At 47.8% G+C, this 17498-nt stretch overlaps 1 protein-coding gene across 1 annotated transcript in view; it reads right to left on the bottom strand.

Moving 5' to 3' along the window:
• LOC142988835 (cGMP-inhibited 3',5'-cyclic phosphodiesterase 3A-like) overlaps nt 1–5002 on the bottom strand; it is a 73986-nt gene extending 68984 nt beyond the window's left edge. The window contains exon 1 of the mRNA XM_076138140.1: nt 4912–5002. The gene's annotated coding sequence lies outside the window, so the exon portion shown is untranslated. The remainder of the gene's footprint in view (nt 1–4911) is intronic.
• Between the last annotated feature and the right edge of the window lie 12496 nt (nt 5003–17498).

The following is a 17498-nucleotide window of genomic DNA, read 5'->3' as shown; positions in this document are numbered from 1 at the left end:
GAAGCCAAAAGCAGTGAAAATGGAAGGATATATAGCAGAGTTATGGCCAGAGCAAGACAGCAAAGACTGGTTTGTGTCTTTATGATGCAGAGAGGATACAGAGGCCAGACTGGAACTAATCTGAGAGAGGATCCTGTCAGCACACAGGCCAGGATGTGTCGTCAGAGGAGGATTTGAGGTTATGGTTGTTTCAGGGACTCTCCTCTCCATCTCTCTCTCTCTCTATCTCTCTCTCTCTCTCCTCCTCTGGGCTCCCTCCCCCTCCCCCCCATCTGGCCGGCATGAACAAACAGACCCTTTCCATCAGCACGCCGCTATCTCTAAATGTCAATCACATATAGAGCAGAACAGCGGGCGGCACGTTTTAAACAACTGTCGCATTGTAACCTTTAGATGAAGCGTAGGAGGGGACGTGTTTCCCCGAGTGTTTAAATCCAAAAAACACCCTTTGGAATTTCAACGTGTGACTGAAAAGCAGCGGCGGCAGCGGTGGCGTAATCATGTGTGGGACAGCAGACAGACGGCGGGGCGGCACCAGACGCAGCGATGCCATCGGCTGCCCTTTAATGCGGCGTCAACAAGCCACCTGCAGAACAACGTGTTCTCAAGCAGCTCCATGTTTCACCACCAGCACCACGGAAAACACCCCAAAGCACAACAACAGGGACATTAAGGAGGTGGCGATTACTGCCAACAGGCCGACACCACACCAGGAGCGAACACACGACCTGATGAAGAGCCATCATCACTGCCAAACCTGCAGACCCTGAGAATCACAGACTCATAAATCAGATGAATGGATTTATATTGAGCCGCCACTGTATCAGGGTTTAACTACACGGACGCAGGCTATAAAGAGTCAGAAACACAGAGCAGAGGGCAGTAAAGTCATCAATCAGACGGGTTACAGAGACAACAGGAAGCCAGGAGTAAAGGTCACGGTGTCTGGTCCTGATTTGGTTGAATTACAGCATGATTAGTCACAGGAACACCGTTAGAAGCATGGATACTTCAGGCCCACCCTCATACACAACAGTAGAACGTCAACAACATCGTCTTAGCTCAGATTTTCCAGCCGCAGACAAACGTTTGTGTCCGGGGGGTGAAATCATCCGAGCTGAGCCAAATCGCTCCTTGAGCAGTTTACTGGCAACTCAAGTTCAGAGATGATTCTTGACCCGGTCTGACCCGTTCTGACCCGGTCTGACCCAGACACCCCCACGGTTTCAGACACATTTGAACTAATCGGCCCGCTAACATTGAGGCGCTCTTGCAATAACGAGCTTTAGCCAATTTCTTCTTCTATGATTTGAAGTACTTCAGTATTTGGCCAAACTGCAAACTCCCGAGAAGAAGTAGAGATTCATCAGAGCGACATCAAGACATCCAAAAGCAAACTGACTGTAAAACTGTAGCCTGCCTGTCTGACTGACTGTGTTTCTGCAGTGCGTTGAGAATATTGTTCCTTCTTCCCTGAGGTTTTGTACTATTTTAATATCTGAAGTGTGTGTGTGAAGTCTGAACCCGACCTTGGACTCGCTCCTAGCTAGTTCTTCTCATAAAGCCTCTCTGGCAGCACAGCCTGATGTCAGCACGTGGAGTTTGGACACACTTTGGATTTTAATAAGCAAACGTGTGAAACGGGCCGCAGCTTTAATAGATCAACACAGTAATCAGTGAGAAGCTACATGGCAGCGCAGGCTAATGTGAATCCTCGTAAACCTTGCAGAGATTTTAGGAAGGCGGTGGATTTGATTGGGATCCGTTTCCACAGTTAGTCGACCCGTTTTTCGATTCCTCTGGCTCGGTAACGCAGAGATCTTTCCAGAGCAAACGGAGGAAGCGAGGATCCGTCTCGCATTTTAAGCTGTCCGCTAATCTCGTCCGTCCTCTTCCTTTCCACACGGCACGTTTCCTTTGATGTGGAGAAAATGAAGAGATCCTTTCCCGCCTCCGGCTCCTTCTTGGGTGTGTGTGTGTGTGTGTATGTGTGTGTGTGTGTGTGTGTGTGTGTGTGTGTGTGTGTGTGTGTGTGTGCGTGCGGCGTGAAGTCTCTGATCACCACGGGGAGAGAAAAAAAAGCGAGTTACTCATCTCATCTTCCTGGAGCAGGTTAACAGCTTTGAGCTCAGGAGACGCGTCACCTTTTTACAGATTCGCTCGTTTCTCGCTTCACGCCGCCGAGGCCCCAAACTAAAAGCTTCACGCTGCATCCGGAGTCACGTAGGGGGCGTCGCCGCTGCCTCTCTCACGCCTTCCTCTTCTTCTTCCCTCACGACGGTGCGAGTTACGCAGCGTTCCGTCTCCGGGACTGAGCCAGATCTTGTTTTTTTGGAGAGGAGGCGCGGGAACATGAAGAGAAACCTTTGAAGCCGCGAAGCCATTTTCCCGCTCTTTTATTCACGCCCATGACTGTTTTATTCATGCGGGTCAAAGGCGGCGAAGCGCTCCAACACGTACGAACGCATTCTAATGATGAGATCTGTTTCATTGATATGTATCCCAGCATTCACGGCCGTAATGAACTTTCATCAGCAGCGGGCGTCTCAGGCACGCCGGGCATGATCACATGTGACAGGACAATTTGATCACAGATTAATATAAATTTACAAAAATCTCCATTTCACTTCTGGGATTGAACCTGTGCATTTTCCTGATGGATGGTTTCGGTTTTGAAAAGGCCTCAAACTGACGCTTCTTGAATCCGTTCTGACAGGATGGCAGCAAAACAATAGCGGGCCTTGGTCGTGTTTGTAGACGCCTGATTTAATCCTTTAGTGTCGCATCTTTGTGTCCGCTTCTTCATATGCGATGAATATATTATGACTGGTGCGGCGCTCATGGAAACACAGGTGACTGACGGCGTTCTCCTGTGATTTCCCTCCCATCCAATCACGGTGCAGTGACCCCACTTAGCTCTCTGCGGCTGTCACGCCCCTGCAATCTTAATGGAGGCATTGTTTGCCGTTTTGAATTACTTATGGCTCCGGCACGTCGAGCTTTCCTCCAGCGCCACAGCGTCCCTTACATGTGAATCATACAGAGAACCAGAGATCATACTAACTCTGGCCGTCGGAACAAGACGGCGTGGAGCTGCAGCACAAAACAAAGAAAAGGAAGAAAGAAAAACCTGGATGGAACGCCAGCCGGCATGATGGATTTATGACTTCTTCCTTTTTCAGTCCGCTTGGTTCCCGATCCCTTTTTTTTTCCCACGTCACCTCGTCACACAGCAGCACCGGTCTGCGTCTGCGGCGTTGCCCTGAATCGCAGGATGTGGGGTCGGGCCGGGTCGTAAATATTCTACACGTTTAATATTTACGATTCCAAATCGCCGCGGCCTCGGCGGGCTCTCCAGCAGATCAGATGAAGTGAAACACGCTCGGAAACAAAGCTCCACAGCAGAATCTGCCAAAAGATCTCCAGAAACATAAATCATTTGTGATTTTGCTGTTGACTGTCAGAGAGGCGGGAATAGAGCTCAAAAAATGTGCTTCATTATAATGAGACATGTGAGAGGAACTCCAAATCTCTCTACAAGACGCTCGACTACAACGTTAGATAATGTATGAGGAGTAATGATCATGTAGTGAAATGATGGAGATCACGCTCAGACTGTTACTCTGTGACATGGCGGCGCTGTGTGAGGCTCGTCTCCTTAGCTTGGCGTTGCGTCATGGCAGATGTCTGATGTAAGCCAGCGGGCGCAGAGAGAAAGGCACAGATCCCAGCGCTGCGTCGTTCTGCATTGCCCTGCGTCGTTCTGCGTCGTTCTGCGTCGCCCTGCGTCGCTCTGCCTGGCTCTGCTCTGATTGGTTACTTTGGGGAAGCCTGTCCTGCAGCTCTTATTGTCCTCTGATATTATCCACTCACCAAACGCTGGAGCCTGGGTGTCCTACTTCTGGTGAAAGCACAAACTCATTCAGCTGAGTGTGTGATGATGATGAGGAGGAGGATGATGATGATGAAGACTTATCTAGACGGCGATGGTGCGCAATATGAAAGCAACGGAGTGAAATTTCAAAAAGCAGACGATACAGATAGGACGGAGCGGGACGCATTAATTATGACAAAGAAGAAGACGATTCAAATGGAGGCTGCTGCTGTTTGAGTTTGAGCTCTGATGGCAGCGCCCTGTGTGTGTGTGTGTGTGTGTGTGTGTGTGAGAGGGGGGGTGGGGCACAGCTGTCTCTGCCATCACTGCCGATGCCAAACGCTGCGACACATCTAAGCGCTGGCTTCACATCCTGATCTGAATTTAATGAAATGGGGGGAAAAACAAAAAAAGCACAGCGTCCAATTCTCTTCATGTGAATCTGAACCAAACCCACCAAACTTCACCAGCGCCTGATTTTCCACTTCAAAGGAGAAATTAAAAAAACCTCCATTTCTTTCTGCTGCGAGGGTAAAAAAGGTTTCAATCAATCCGAGACTGAGCCGGGATTCACGCTTAAGATCCACTGCTAATGTGAAATCGGGCATCGATGAGGTGATTTTACGGGCACACACACACACACACACACACACACACACACAGTCATGAGGGATAACGCGGGAATGAATAAACAGATCCTGACCCACTTTCACATCTGCACGGCTCACACTTTCACTTTCAGTTGCTAAAAAGCCAGACGCACCTCGAGGAAGGCACGATGAAGACGATGGCACTTTTCCAACGTGATATTAAAAAACAGGTTGGCTGAGTTTATGAGAATGAATATTTACTGTGTTGCCTGAACATCTACAGGACCTCCTGCTGTGCGTGACGTTTAAGCTACTTAACCTAACATCCATTACAACTTTGTTTGAGGTTGTAATTTTGTCTTTGCCTATTATTGGTTATTCTGTGTACAAAGTGTAGTTCATTCACAAAAAAGAGAGAAAGAGAGAGACACACACACACTCACACACCTCCTCTCTTGTCCCACTGTAGCCGGAGTGAAGCAGCACTGGAACTTAATGGTTCCAAACCCGGCCCGGTGATGCTGGATGGAGGTCCGGGTGCAGCGTGACGCTGTCTAAACACATTTTAAAACATTAATGCTGAAACAACACTGGGATGGAAACCTGGTGGATGTGGTGTGTGTGTGTGTGTGTGTGTGTGTGTGTGTGTGTGTGTGTGTGAGACAGAGACAGGGCGTGTGGAGTGTGACTGGTGTGTGTGATAAGATGTACTGTGAGATATCCACTCTGTGTGTGTGTGTGTGCGTGTGTGTGAGTCATATGCCCACCCTGCATGCACATATGTGTGATGCTCTAAGGTGCTAGCGTGTGCGGTTTCAGCCTGGCAGGGGGCCGAGCGGCGCGGGACCGCCTGGAGATAACCCGGGCCACGTCACGGCCAGAGTCAGGCCTGCTATCGCTCCCCGACAGCAGAGGCGTGCGTCACAGCCTGCACGCCGAGCCAGGGTGAGAGGAGGGGGGGGAGGGAGAGAGAGAGAGAGAGAGGAGGGTAGAGAGAGGAAGGGAGGATGAGGAGAGAGAGAGGATGGGAGGATGGGGAGTGAAGCTGCAGGAGAGGAGGAGGAGGAGTGGAAGCGCCTGGAGGATGCCTTTGACCATTTTAGTGGAACGAGCGGGACCTGGGCCAGGGTGACTGCACAGCGTGCTGGGTGGGAGTTCTTAATAAGAAGAACGAGGGATGGAGGGAGGAGAGGGGGAGGGGAGGAGGGGAGCGAGTGTCTAAGTGGTGGTGAGCGGAGGACAGGAGGGGAAAGTTAACTTTCTTTCTGAAATACAGACGTTAGAGGGGAACACTGTAGTTTTGCGTAGGGTTTGTTTTTTGTCTCATTACTGACATCTAAAGGTAGGTAGGTGTAATTACAGGAGGGGGGCGAACAACAGAACTGTAGTTCACAACCAAAACATAAATAAATGAACAAATTTAACTTCTATTTATGTTTGTCTGCCTGCTTAAAACATCATTTCTGGTCTACACATAAAATAAATAAAAAGTTGACATGCTGCCACCTGCTGGGCCGGAGTATCGTTCGCACCTCTTCATCATCCTGTGTCAGTTTCCCGGGGAGGTCAGTCGGCTCCCTGCCACCATGTATGACATCATCAGTCGACCTTGTCAGAATGGAGAATTGTGTGTTAAATTTAGAAGCGAGAACATGAAGGAGCCTGACTCTAAAGCACAGATGAGTCGAGTCCACATCATGTGATAATGAATACTTTTTACCATTCATACAGTCTGAGGTCGATGTGCGCCGGCTTGTACATCTGCTAATTACCCGCCGTTGTTGTGTGATAATTACGTCCTTGCCGGTTTCTTTTGAAGAAGCAGAATTTCTCTCCCGGCGGATTTCTGTCCAATTACGCCGCTCGCGTTTCTGCATCAGCATGACCGCAAACAGACGCAGGAGGGCGCAGGGCTGAGGGTCACGTAAACATCGGGAGGAGAGGAAGTACCGGAGGAGGAATGGGTATGAAAGAAACACACATATACACACACACACAAATACAGAGGATGGTTTGGAGCTCCTACAGGCAGAGTGGGAGAACTATCGGTCACTGTCACGGGAATGCGTTTGCTGACGAAGAGGAAGCTGCCGCCCTCAGTTCCCTCTCTGTATCAATAAGCTCGTGCCGCGTCGTGCGTCATCCGAGCAGGTGACAGTGTTTACAGTCAACTCCACTGTTGCTCTATGAACACTGAAGTGAGACCTGCATCCACACAGGCCAGGAGTGTAAACCTGTAAACCTGAAAACCTGAAAACCTGTAAACCTGTAAACCTGCTCCATGCTCATCTCTCCTTTTAGAATTTGAGAGAAGATGAGCGAGTGGCATCCATAAGGTTAATAACATAAGGATAAAGATAAGGCAGTAAACACAGGCCTACACTGTGACCTTGACCTTTGTCTGGTCTGAATGGCAAAGGTCCTGAACCCAACCAAGCTGTATTATACTTTATATGTGTAATACTTTATACTGCTACTACTTTATACTGCTTTGTATTGCAATAGGATGACACAGAGGACGAGGCACGACTGGACAAAGGACACGTCAGGGTCTGAGGACATGAGACAGAAAGACAGAAATGTTAAATGTAAATTCAAACATATAAATAAGGAAAATAAATGAATTGTGCTTTTATTTTGATGGGCAAATAGTGGATAATATCTATAAAGTATAATAGGAACCCTTCAAACGTGCATCATGAGATGTTTGTGTTCTATATTGCCTCTCTGTGTGTTTGTGTCACATATGGGGGAACTCGTCAGGCGGCGGCGGCGTCGTCTTCCTCTAAGCTGGGAGTCGCCCATTAAGAGCAGAGTTGTTTTCATTCACAGGAGTAAATTTCCTGCGTTCTCAGGAGAGCCGGCGTGGAGGAGGGAGGGTCATTCAGACTTATGACTTCCTCCCTCTTGGTTTTCCCTCTCCCTCTCCCTCTTCCCTCTCCTTTCTTCCTCTCCACACACACACACACACACACACACACACACACACACACACACACACACACACACACACACACACACACACACACACACACACACACACACACACACACACACACACACACACACACACACACACACAACACACACACACACACACACACACACACACACAGGAAGAGTGGGGGAGGGAGCACTCAGGTCAAGCACACCTGCTATTTCTGCACTTGAACTAAAGGCGTTTAAGTGCCCGGGCTATTGTCCGATCACGCTGCGGACGGATGCTGAACGAGTGCAGCGAGGCAGCGGAGCGCGTTCCAATCGCATGAATTTTGCACGGGCCATGCATGAACGAGTGCGGCGCTCAGACCGATGTGGGCGAGTCGGTTGGTTCTGTGGTCAAACACAAACACACAAACAGACATTGTTTGTGGTGTGATAGCGCAGTGGGGCCTCTATCACACGGGGAACGAGCGACGAGTGATGAAGGAACACGGAGGAAAGACACGGGAAGGAGAAAGGGAGAGGACGAGGAGCGCAGAGGACGGACGGTTTGTTTGGCGGCGATTGGACAAGGTGAACGCCATCCCTAAAGAGAGAGAGTGGACGGACGGAAACAAAGAAAGAGAGAGAGGTGATGTGTGAAGGGTTAGATAAAGAGACAGAGAGAGGGAGAAGGGGAGGGAGAGAGGGAGAGAGAGAGAGAGCGAACAAAAACATCTGGGAGCCATCAGGGAGCTGAGAGGAAAACGCTGGACTCAGCTGAAACTCCACGCTCGGGCTCCCCTCGCCCTCACCCCACCGCTCGCCGCCGGCTTCATGTCCAACTCACACCTTCCCCCCCAAAAGACACAAAAGAGAGGAGAGACAGAGAGAGAGAGCGCAGAGGGAGAGAAAAAAAGGGTTACGTCCTTGAGCTCAGCAAGCTTCCTCTCCCCTCAGATCACAAGGAGGAAGAAATGGATCACACGTAAACGCGGAGCTTCGTCTGAGGTCAACTTGTTGCAAAAATGACATTCAGACACACAAAGCTGCCGTCTGAATCTTTAAAACACAATGTGCAGCAAATGCTGTCACGTCTTGATGCTCGGCGGGGCCACACGCTGTCCTAACCTACGTACTGCACTCTCCTGCGTTTCCTCCGCGCTGTCATCCACGCTCATCCATCACCGAGGGAGAACTCAACACAAGGCACGCTTCCATACATGGCTGTGTGTAGAAGTCACCTCGGCGGGATTGCGCCTGGAAACACACACAAGAGACGTGGGGGTTTCCCATGCAGGTCACACATGGTGGCATCCGTCCGTGCGTTTCCTAGGACTAGGAAATGGCTCGGCGGGCGTGATGGCATTAGCCCAAATGTCATTCAGTCGGTCCCAGCGGTGGTGTAAAGGCCACAGCCGCCACATGGCACCGTGGCCCAGTCGCTCAGCTGAGGGATACCTGCAGCTACGCTCTCTGTTTCACTTTCCAGGACTGCGATCCATGCTGCTGTTTTAGAGCAGCAGAAGAAGAAGAAGAGTTGAGCTGTTCGAAAGAAGAAGCTTCCACTTCTGTTTGGCCGCGATTGAAGAAACAACAAAGGCCCCGAGTGTTTCCTCTAATTATGCTAATTATGTTTTGATTTCTCTGAGAAGAGAATAGAGGTGTGTGTGTGTGTGTGTGTGTGTGCGCGCGTGTGTGTGCGTGCATGCATGCAAGTGTGTTTGTAGTGGAAACTGAATAATAAAAATAGTGTGTGAAGTGCTAACACTCAGTACTTCAGCTGCTCTCTCTTTTCAGTGACACTTAAACTGTCTCTCCCTCTCTCTGTGTGTGCGTGTGTGCGTGTGTGCGTGTGTGTGTCCTGCCCTGAACTGCATGTATTTGTATGTTTGTGTGTGCATGCTTTTTTTATACCCGTTTTATTTCCTCAGACATAAAAGCACTTTGAGCTAAATTCGTTGTATGACAGATTATTAAAGATTACCAAAGATTATAAACTGTCTGCGGGGCTTAAACGAGGCTTCCTGGTCGTTAAGATATTAAATTTGGTTTCATCTGTTGTCATCGTCCTTGAAACCAAACTCGTCCCCGACATCATCCGTTACGACATCGCTCTGGCTCCTGACGGCCATCTGGCAGGGCTGAGATGAATCCTGACCTCACTCGTCTCCCTGTCTGCGTCCGTTTCTAAGGCAACGCCGCTACTAAAAGGTTTTTAACATCTGAATGTGTTTTTTAGATTTATTTATCCTCGCCTGTAGCAACTTTGCACGCGGCCTAATGAGCTCCGGATGCCGCTGCTCCAACCGGGAATCGGCATTCCCATCAGGTAGGGGAGGGGGAGGGAGGGGGGGATGATGCGTTTTCCTTTCGAAGCAATTTGTGGAACGATTCCTCCCATCAAATCTGTAACAAGTCCAATTTCTGTTGGTAATCCCTCTATCAGAGAACACATTGATATGGAAATTGTCGCCTCGGAATGGGAGTTATAGGAGGAATAGTTATTAAAAGAAAAAAGGGGCCTACACGTGTTGAAAATGATTCCAGGATGACTCCCGGGTCACCAGCGCCGTTTTAGTAGTCTGCTCTCCAACTCTGCAAACTTCCAAGGGATAATAACCGTTCCAACATCTCGTCACTGTGCTTATTAATTCCCTCTCACACTCCAAAGAAGAAGAAGAAGAAGAAGAAGAAGCAAATATGGATGAAAAGAGATATTCAGAATACAAAACTCATTTAGCAGGTCTATGGGCATTTGAACCGACCGCAGCCTTCAGAACCCCCAAACCCACGAGACACTAAACTGTCCATTAATGACAGCAAAATCAATTTCCTGTTATTTTTCCCAGACGACGGCCTGTTTTTGCATCTACTTTGCGTCATGGGGCGACACGGTGCAAGCAAGCGGACTGATGTGAGGCGAGGCACCGGGACGTTACTGTCGGCTAGCCATCCATGAAAAACGCCAATCATTTCAGGGTCAAGCGAAACTCTGAGGCTGAAACTCTCTGAGGCTGAAACTCTCTGAGGCTGAAACTCTCTGAGGCAACGGCGAACATGTTACCATTTGACTTAACTTATAACTTCACGTGGAGCAGCTTTTAGAGGCTTTTCAACAACATCTTCTGTGGTTCTCTAAGGGTCCATATCCTCAGGACTGATGCGGACCTGCTGAGTGAATAACAAATATCACCAAAAATGCTCCAACTTCCACAAAAACAATATCCGTGACCTAGTTTAGGGGTAATTTCACTGACGGTTTGTCTCATTTTCAGCCATTCTCTACTGCGGTGTTACTCCGGTGACCATTTACATTAATCTCAGCTGCCTGGGAGAGATCAGGCGAGCGCACAGGCACAGTGGAGGTCCTGACCTCTGTGCCGGGGAGTAACAACATCGATCTATACATACATACAGCAGAGCTCATCTCCCGCTGTAATATCTACCCAATCAAGACGGTGGGATTTACAGGCTGAGGGAGAACCACATCCTGGTGACTCCGGCTGACCTCAATGTGATGGAGGCATTCAAGGGCGAGGCACACCTTCACACCCAGCTCCTGCATATTTCTCACGCGAAATTGCTTCTATTTCTTCATCATTAAACGAGACGGGAACGATTATGGAGGTCTGATTATGATCGGGGGGGTACACATTGTTATTTTCCCCTTCTGGAACCTTAAATGGCCGCCGGTAGATTGAAGCAAAAATATCAGGCGTAATCTTCAATTATCATCTTCTACGGCTGCCGGCTGAGGAAGGCGAGCTGCAAAGTAAACGTCCAATATCAACATTGGACAGACAGCACTTTGAGGAGGGAATTCCTGCTCGACTGCATATTTCTCTGTTTAGGTTTGTGCTGCGAGCGAGGGCGAGTAAGGACACGCACAGAGAATACGGGCGGGTCCACCTATAGGCAGCTGCTGGGTCCATGTCTGAGACGTCTGCTGCCACAATTTACACTTGGGTAATTTGTCTAATTCTCCCCTGTGAGTCTGATCCCTTATCCTTTCTTTGACATGATTTATACTCTTTTGCATCCTGTCGTTCCCTCCCCCTCTCCCATCCTCTGCCCTCCTTTCCCATTCTCACACTCTTGCATCTCCGCCACATACCAACCCCCCTCCTTTTCTTTCTCTTTTATCACTTTCCATCACCTCCCGCACTCTTTGCGTCTGCGCCCAGATGAGGCAGCAGCAGCAGCCAGAGTCGCGATGACGCTCGGGTCAGGGGCGAGTCTGGGACAGAGGAGACAAAGGCACGGACGGACGTCATCGTCACCATCATCAGCCAGATAAGGAGAGCCAAACGTGAGCTCTGTCCATCCCCATCAGGCTGGCTGACAGTCACAGACTCATCTCTAATTCAGTCCACTCATCAATTATACACAGGCCAGAGGAGCCCTGAGAGGCCACGTGTTATCCCCCCAACTACAGTACAAAGACACATCGTCATCATCATCATCTCCACTGCCCTCCTTCAGTCTCTCAAATAGGGAAGAGGAGAGGTGACATCCTGCGTTACTGACAATAACACGTGGCCACGATCTTGCATCCAAACAACAACAGATGTAAAGGCACAGGACTTTGTGAACACTACTGAAGCCATTTCAGTGTATTTTCAAATATGATTAAGTCATAAATGAAAGAAAGTCCTTAGCATAGAGTCCTTAGCTTCAGAACTGGAACCAGTACCAGTGCAGTCCAGGAGTGGCTTTGTGTGTTATCAGCCTGTGCCACCTTCAACGTCAAATCAAAGCTAAAGCTGGTCATCGGTCGTACGTTTTCTGAGCCAGAGGGAAGCTTGTTGATTTCATTACTGGGCAACTAGGAAGAATGTCTGAGAATCTCCATCAGGATCCGGTGCAGCTGGGATCCAGTTCCCTCGCTGTTCCCACATTGCATTATTATTGCATGAGCACAGTTTTTTTAATTATCTTGTGACTATGCGATATTTCACTCTCAAACCAGGAGGCAGCTTGTCATCACGCCTGTGGTCACCTGATCTGTGCAGCTGCATGCACGTACTCTATCTGAACTGGACACAAGCCTTAGTTTCATTCTTTCTAATCAAACGTCACGACAGCATTGATGTCCCGAGCTGGAATCTGTGATCTGATGAGCTGCTGCCCGGATGACCACAAACTGACCAATAACAAAACATCGATCAACATTAATCCTGTTCAGGTATTTACACAAGTCTGCAAAGTTTCCTCAACTCTGATTTACTACACAAGCGGGAACAATAAGAACAGAGAAACATGACGCGCAGTCCTGGGAAACAGATTAAGAAAGAGAACTTTAACAGTCAAGACCGGCCTTGTATCCGCAATATGTTGGCTGAGAGCTCTGCACAACAATTGTGAGTTTACAGGCTTTTAGTCGTCTTTCTTCTGTAATCTTCCAAATGGCCTCTTCCAGCAAAAAAGGAGCGTAAACTACGAGGGCCGGGTTATCTATTACCTGTATGTAAACACCACTAATTCTGACAGGTAAAAAGCCCGACCAGCCGTCCTCGGAAAGCTATAAAGTACTTGGCAACAGATGTGATATCAGATCTTCTCAGGCCTAATCTTACCTCTGTAGGTGCAGTGTGGATGAGGCTACACACACACACACACGTTGTACGCAAACACACACTTTTACAGTCACTAGCTATTGCCATATCAGGCAATGTAGCTGGTGTTATGGAGCCCATTTAGAGAGGAGGGCTGGTCCTCAGTAGGATCCATGTCAGAGCAGAGTTAGTGTGATATGCCTAGAGAGAGAGAGAGAGAGAGAGAGAGAGAGAGAGAGAGAGAGAGAGAGAGAGAGAGAGAGAGAGAGAGAGAGAGAGAGAGAGAGAGAGAGAGAGAGAGAGAGAGAGAGAGAGAGAGAGAGAGAGAGAGAGGAGAGAGAGAGAGAGAGAGAGAGAGAGAGATCCGCTGCATTAATAACGCTGACCTGTGTGTGCAGTTAAACAGTAACCTCACAGGTCAGCTGGATCCAACAAGCTAAGCTCAACACTTTTCATTCGTGCGGGTCATAAACCTTGTTCACATATGGACGACTCACTCCTGTTTGGGCCGCACTGCTTTTTTGCTTATCAGAGATCTATAACCCCATCAAAGGGCTTGGGCGGCAGCTTTGCTTTGTTGGTAATGACATCACCGTGTCAGCTTTCATGGTGATGCTGCTACGCTGCCATGTGACGTAAACACACACGCTCAATACATCAGAACTAAGTAAAATTTCTCATCATACTCTATTTGCTGTTAGAGAGCCTAAAAAGTAGCTTGCTAGCTTTATAATTGCGCTGGTGTGTAAACAAGGCAGCACAGTTGAAGCTAGGAGGCTAGTTCAAGCTAGGAAGCCTGTTTAGTGTTGACAAGAAAAAGAGACATTGTGACTTTTCACTTTGGAAATCATACACGTCTTCTTGTAGCACCAATACTAGTTTGTAGCTAGCTAGGAATGCTAGGCAACTTTTTGACACAAGGTAGCTAGGCTAGGTGACATGTCAGCTAACGCTCTAGTTGTCCGCTGGATAACCAGTTTGCTGTTAAGTTCAGCGGTCATATGAAGATTGACCACATAATGCCATGACTGTTGACTGTATCAGAAATAAAGAAGATGAGGGGATGAAGGGAGGCAGGGCAACAGGATGGAGAGATTGGGGCAGACACACAATGCTGAGTTTCATTCAACTCCACTCCATTTTGTCCATTCTTCTGTTTCTCACGTCTCATTTCTTTTAAGGTTAGCATTAGGGAATTGGTTTAAAGGCAGAAGAGAAGCGTGACATAATTCCCTTGTGGCAACCTTTGTCTTGCATCCTCCAGGGAACTGACTGAACACGCAGGGAAATATGTTACAGCACAATACCTGAAGGACCGGGATAGTACTTTTGACTTATTCCGTTTAATACGAGGAAAAAATGGAAGCTGACGCGTGGCTAATGTTCCCTGACTAATTGCTGCTCCCGAGGGTCCGGGTTCGGAACATGGAGAGCGGCCTCATCCGTTTATTTATGCGTCTGTCACCGCCGCACGGCAATCACCCCATCCCCGTATCATCCCATCCTCTGCCCTTGACCCCCGTGAATCAGCCCATTAACCTGTCACAGTCAAGATGCCGTGTCTAAACAAGTTAAGAGCTCTATTTCTGGACTCAAATGTGTTTACACTGGCCGCCGTTGTAATAAAGATACCTACAAAAAAAGAAAATCAGACGTCAGTTTTTCCACTTCTGCAAACTAATGCAAGTCTCCAGAATGTAAATTAATTTGCTTCGTAGTAAAAACTGTGTTGCATGTTTGATATTTTGAATACATTTGTTGATAAAGCAGAAACTTGGGCATGCAGTCCTTTGCTCTGGGTGGGATCTGAACCTACAGAAACAGAAATGGCTGCATAAACTATAACAACACACATTACTCCCATCCATTTATCCCAGACCTTTGATGCTTTCCCTCCAGTGCCTATGACAAACGGGGCTAAACCAGAAACTATCATCTACAAATAAAAGCTGTTGTTGTTGCTGTCGTTGGCAGCGTGAAGAGGTGTGATGCCGCATTCCCTTCGAAAGGCCAAAAGAGCCGTCCAACACTGGAAACAAAAATGAGCTGATGCTTGTTCCCTGTCTTATGGGGATATCTTTTGATATTTCTTGGGTTCTTAAATAAGTCTGCAAGATGGAGAGACAAAACTTTAAAACTCTGTGGTTCAAAAGGGGTCTGGGGGCAGAAGCTAAAGTCACAAAGAGATAACATCAAACCAGTTTGGAAGTTTGAGTTCACCAAGTCTTTGATGTAGAACTTCTCATCTTAATGAGGACTTGCATAACCTTTAGACTACACACTGACTCCTTCCTTCAGAGGGTCCTGAAGTTGGTTCACATTATCAGCCATGATGTATGAACACCCAGCTGTTGATGCGCAACTACTACCAAACAAATGCCATTAGCTGCATTTCTTCTGTGAACCCCACACACATTGTCTATATAAGGACACGAGACCTTGCGTGATAATAACCTGGTGGCTGGTAAGCTCCGGATCACGTCTGAGGATGAATGATTTCCCCCAAGCTGCCAGATGTTTAGACAGGATTAGGTCCTTGGGTTGACAAGAGGGGTCAACAGTCGGGGCCACTTAGGGACAGATTATTGCCTATTTCCCCACGACGCAGCCTGAAGTAAAAGGAAGAGGCTAAACGCTGTCAAAACATGTTTGTGCGAGACACTTGAACTAACGAATATCCCGTCGAAATGGATAATATGAGGCGACTAAGCCACGGAATGGACGCAACACAGATTTGCAGCGTGTCGAATAGGCACAAACAAGAGTGGTCACTCAGTAGAATATAAGAAGTAGTAGTCTCCTCTGCGCACACACACTCACACCATCATGTATCCCCTATGTGGGCTGTTTCGTGCATTTGAAAATTAGATGTTTGTGCAAAATGACATGATGCATGTGTGATGTTGAAAATAGCAGAGCACAAACAGACTTCACCCTTGTTGTGAATACTTCTTACATCTTTAACGCATTGTATTAAGAGCTGTTAGTATTCCGCAATAACTGAAGAGATTAATAAACGATTCTACACGTTTGCCAGCGAGGTCTTTCTAAAAAAAAAAAATGTGTTTAGCAGTAATGGAAAACACAATTCCACAGCCGGGAGTTTGAAGGGCAGCGCTGTTGCTTTGTTCTTGATGTAATGCCTTCATTCTTCAGCGAGACAGTGGTGCGAGCAGCCAAGGCGAGAAAGGGAAAAGACTTTGTGCACAATGAGAAACTCAGATGGATGACAGAGGAACCAAATGTAAGAGAGCTGCAGACAATGGAACAGTTCCAGGGTGGAGGGGCTGGAAAACACACACACACACACTAGTGGACAAGACTCGCAGATACGCTGTCAGACGTGAGTAATGGGCCGGCTTAATGAGGTTCACATGTCACAAGTTCACTGTGTGATTGCGTTACAAGCGCAAGCCAGATCAGTGTGCAAGCGTGAGATGTGAATTTTATATCGGCAACACACGCTGTGATTAATCAAAACGATATTAGATGTGATTTTTTTCCTGTTGTGATGGGAGCGAAGGGATTGCATTAACAACGTGTGAGCGGAAGAAGAGGAGATGAAGGAAGAGGGCCAGGACCATGGCGGTGCAGTGTCGCCAGCTTTCTCAACCTGCCTGCCAGTCTTACTCTTCCTCATTTGTCTTCCTCTCTTATTCCTCCTCTGCGCCAAATGATGTCACCGAGGTCGTAACACAGACAAGCCTTGGTAACGACGACATCAAGACTGCTGCCAACGCGCCGTTTCAAGAAAGATGCGGACATTAAAGCAGCAGTCTGTAACGAAATATGGAGTGGAATCAATGAGGAACGTTTTTGACATCTCCTTCTTTCTCCTTCTACCCGAGTGCCAGAATCCATCAGTCAGAGGATGAAACCCTAAACTTTACCCATTCTTTAGAAAAGTTAGATATTGTAGCTTTTAGCTCTTGACCTTGCGCAGGATCTGCAGGGACTGAACATGGAGAGGTGAGCTTGTGGCGTAAAAACTGGCACATTCAAGCATAAAAGCAAAAAATAAATAAAAGAGACAAGTGGAAAAACAATCTACTCTCCTAGTTTCATTAGGAAATCAATACACATTAACATTTTAGCTGCTGTCAAACAAACCCAGTCTCTCCAGAATAACAGGAGGATAGAACTCTTTAAGTTAGTCTTCCTGAAAAGGCAGAGTGTGTGAAGATATTGACATCTGGAGAACAATACGTACAGTAGCTTCAGGCAGCAGGTCTGGAGGCAGGAGAAAGGTCCGTCCACAGCCTCAGCAAGATCATCTCCATTGGGGGGAAAGCTTGTAGAGATAAGGTCAACTTCCATTTTGTACACTTTTCTAGAAATAAATAAATGAGTGCGACTCATGGACAAGTCAGTTTCTGTTAATAATGCAGGAGTTCAGCCTGTTTCTCATCGAGCTCTACTTGGCCTCCAGTGGCTTTGAACCAGCGACCCTGAGGTGGCCTGTGAGGGTTTCATTGACCTGTGCTCAGTCAAAATGGAATCTGTGACACTGTTGATTCTATCTAACATGTTGGTGCACTGATGGACTTCACATAC

This window comes from Genypterus blacodes, unplaced genomic scaffold (genome assembly GCF_046128005.1).
Source record: "Genypterus blacodes isolate CSIRO-AG114 ecotype Tasmania unplaced genomic scaffold, CSIRO-AGI_Gbla_v1 ptg000015l_1, whole genome shotgun sequence".
Taxonomy (NCBI): domain Eukaryota; kingdom Metazoa; phylum Chordata; class Actinopteri; order Ophidiiformes; family Ophidiidae; genus Genypterus; species Genypterus blacodes.
Note: the sequence above shows the minus strand (reverse complement) of the source record. Positions and strands in the feature narration are given on the sequence as shown.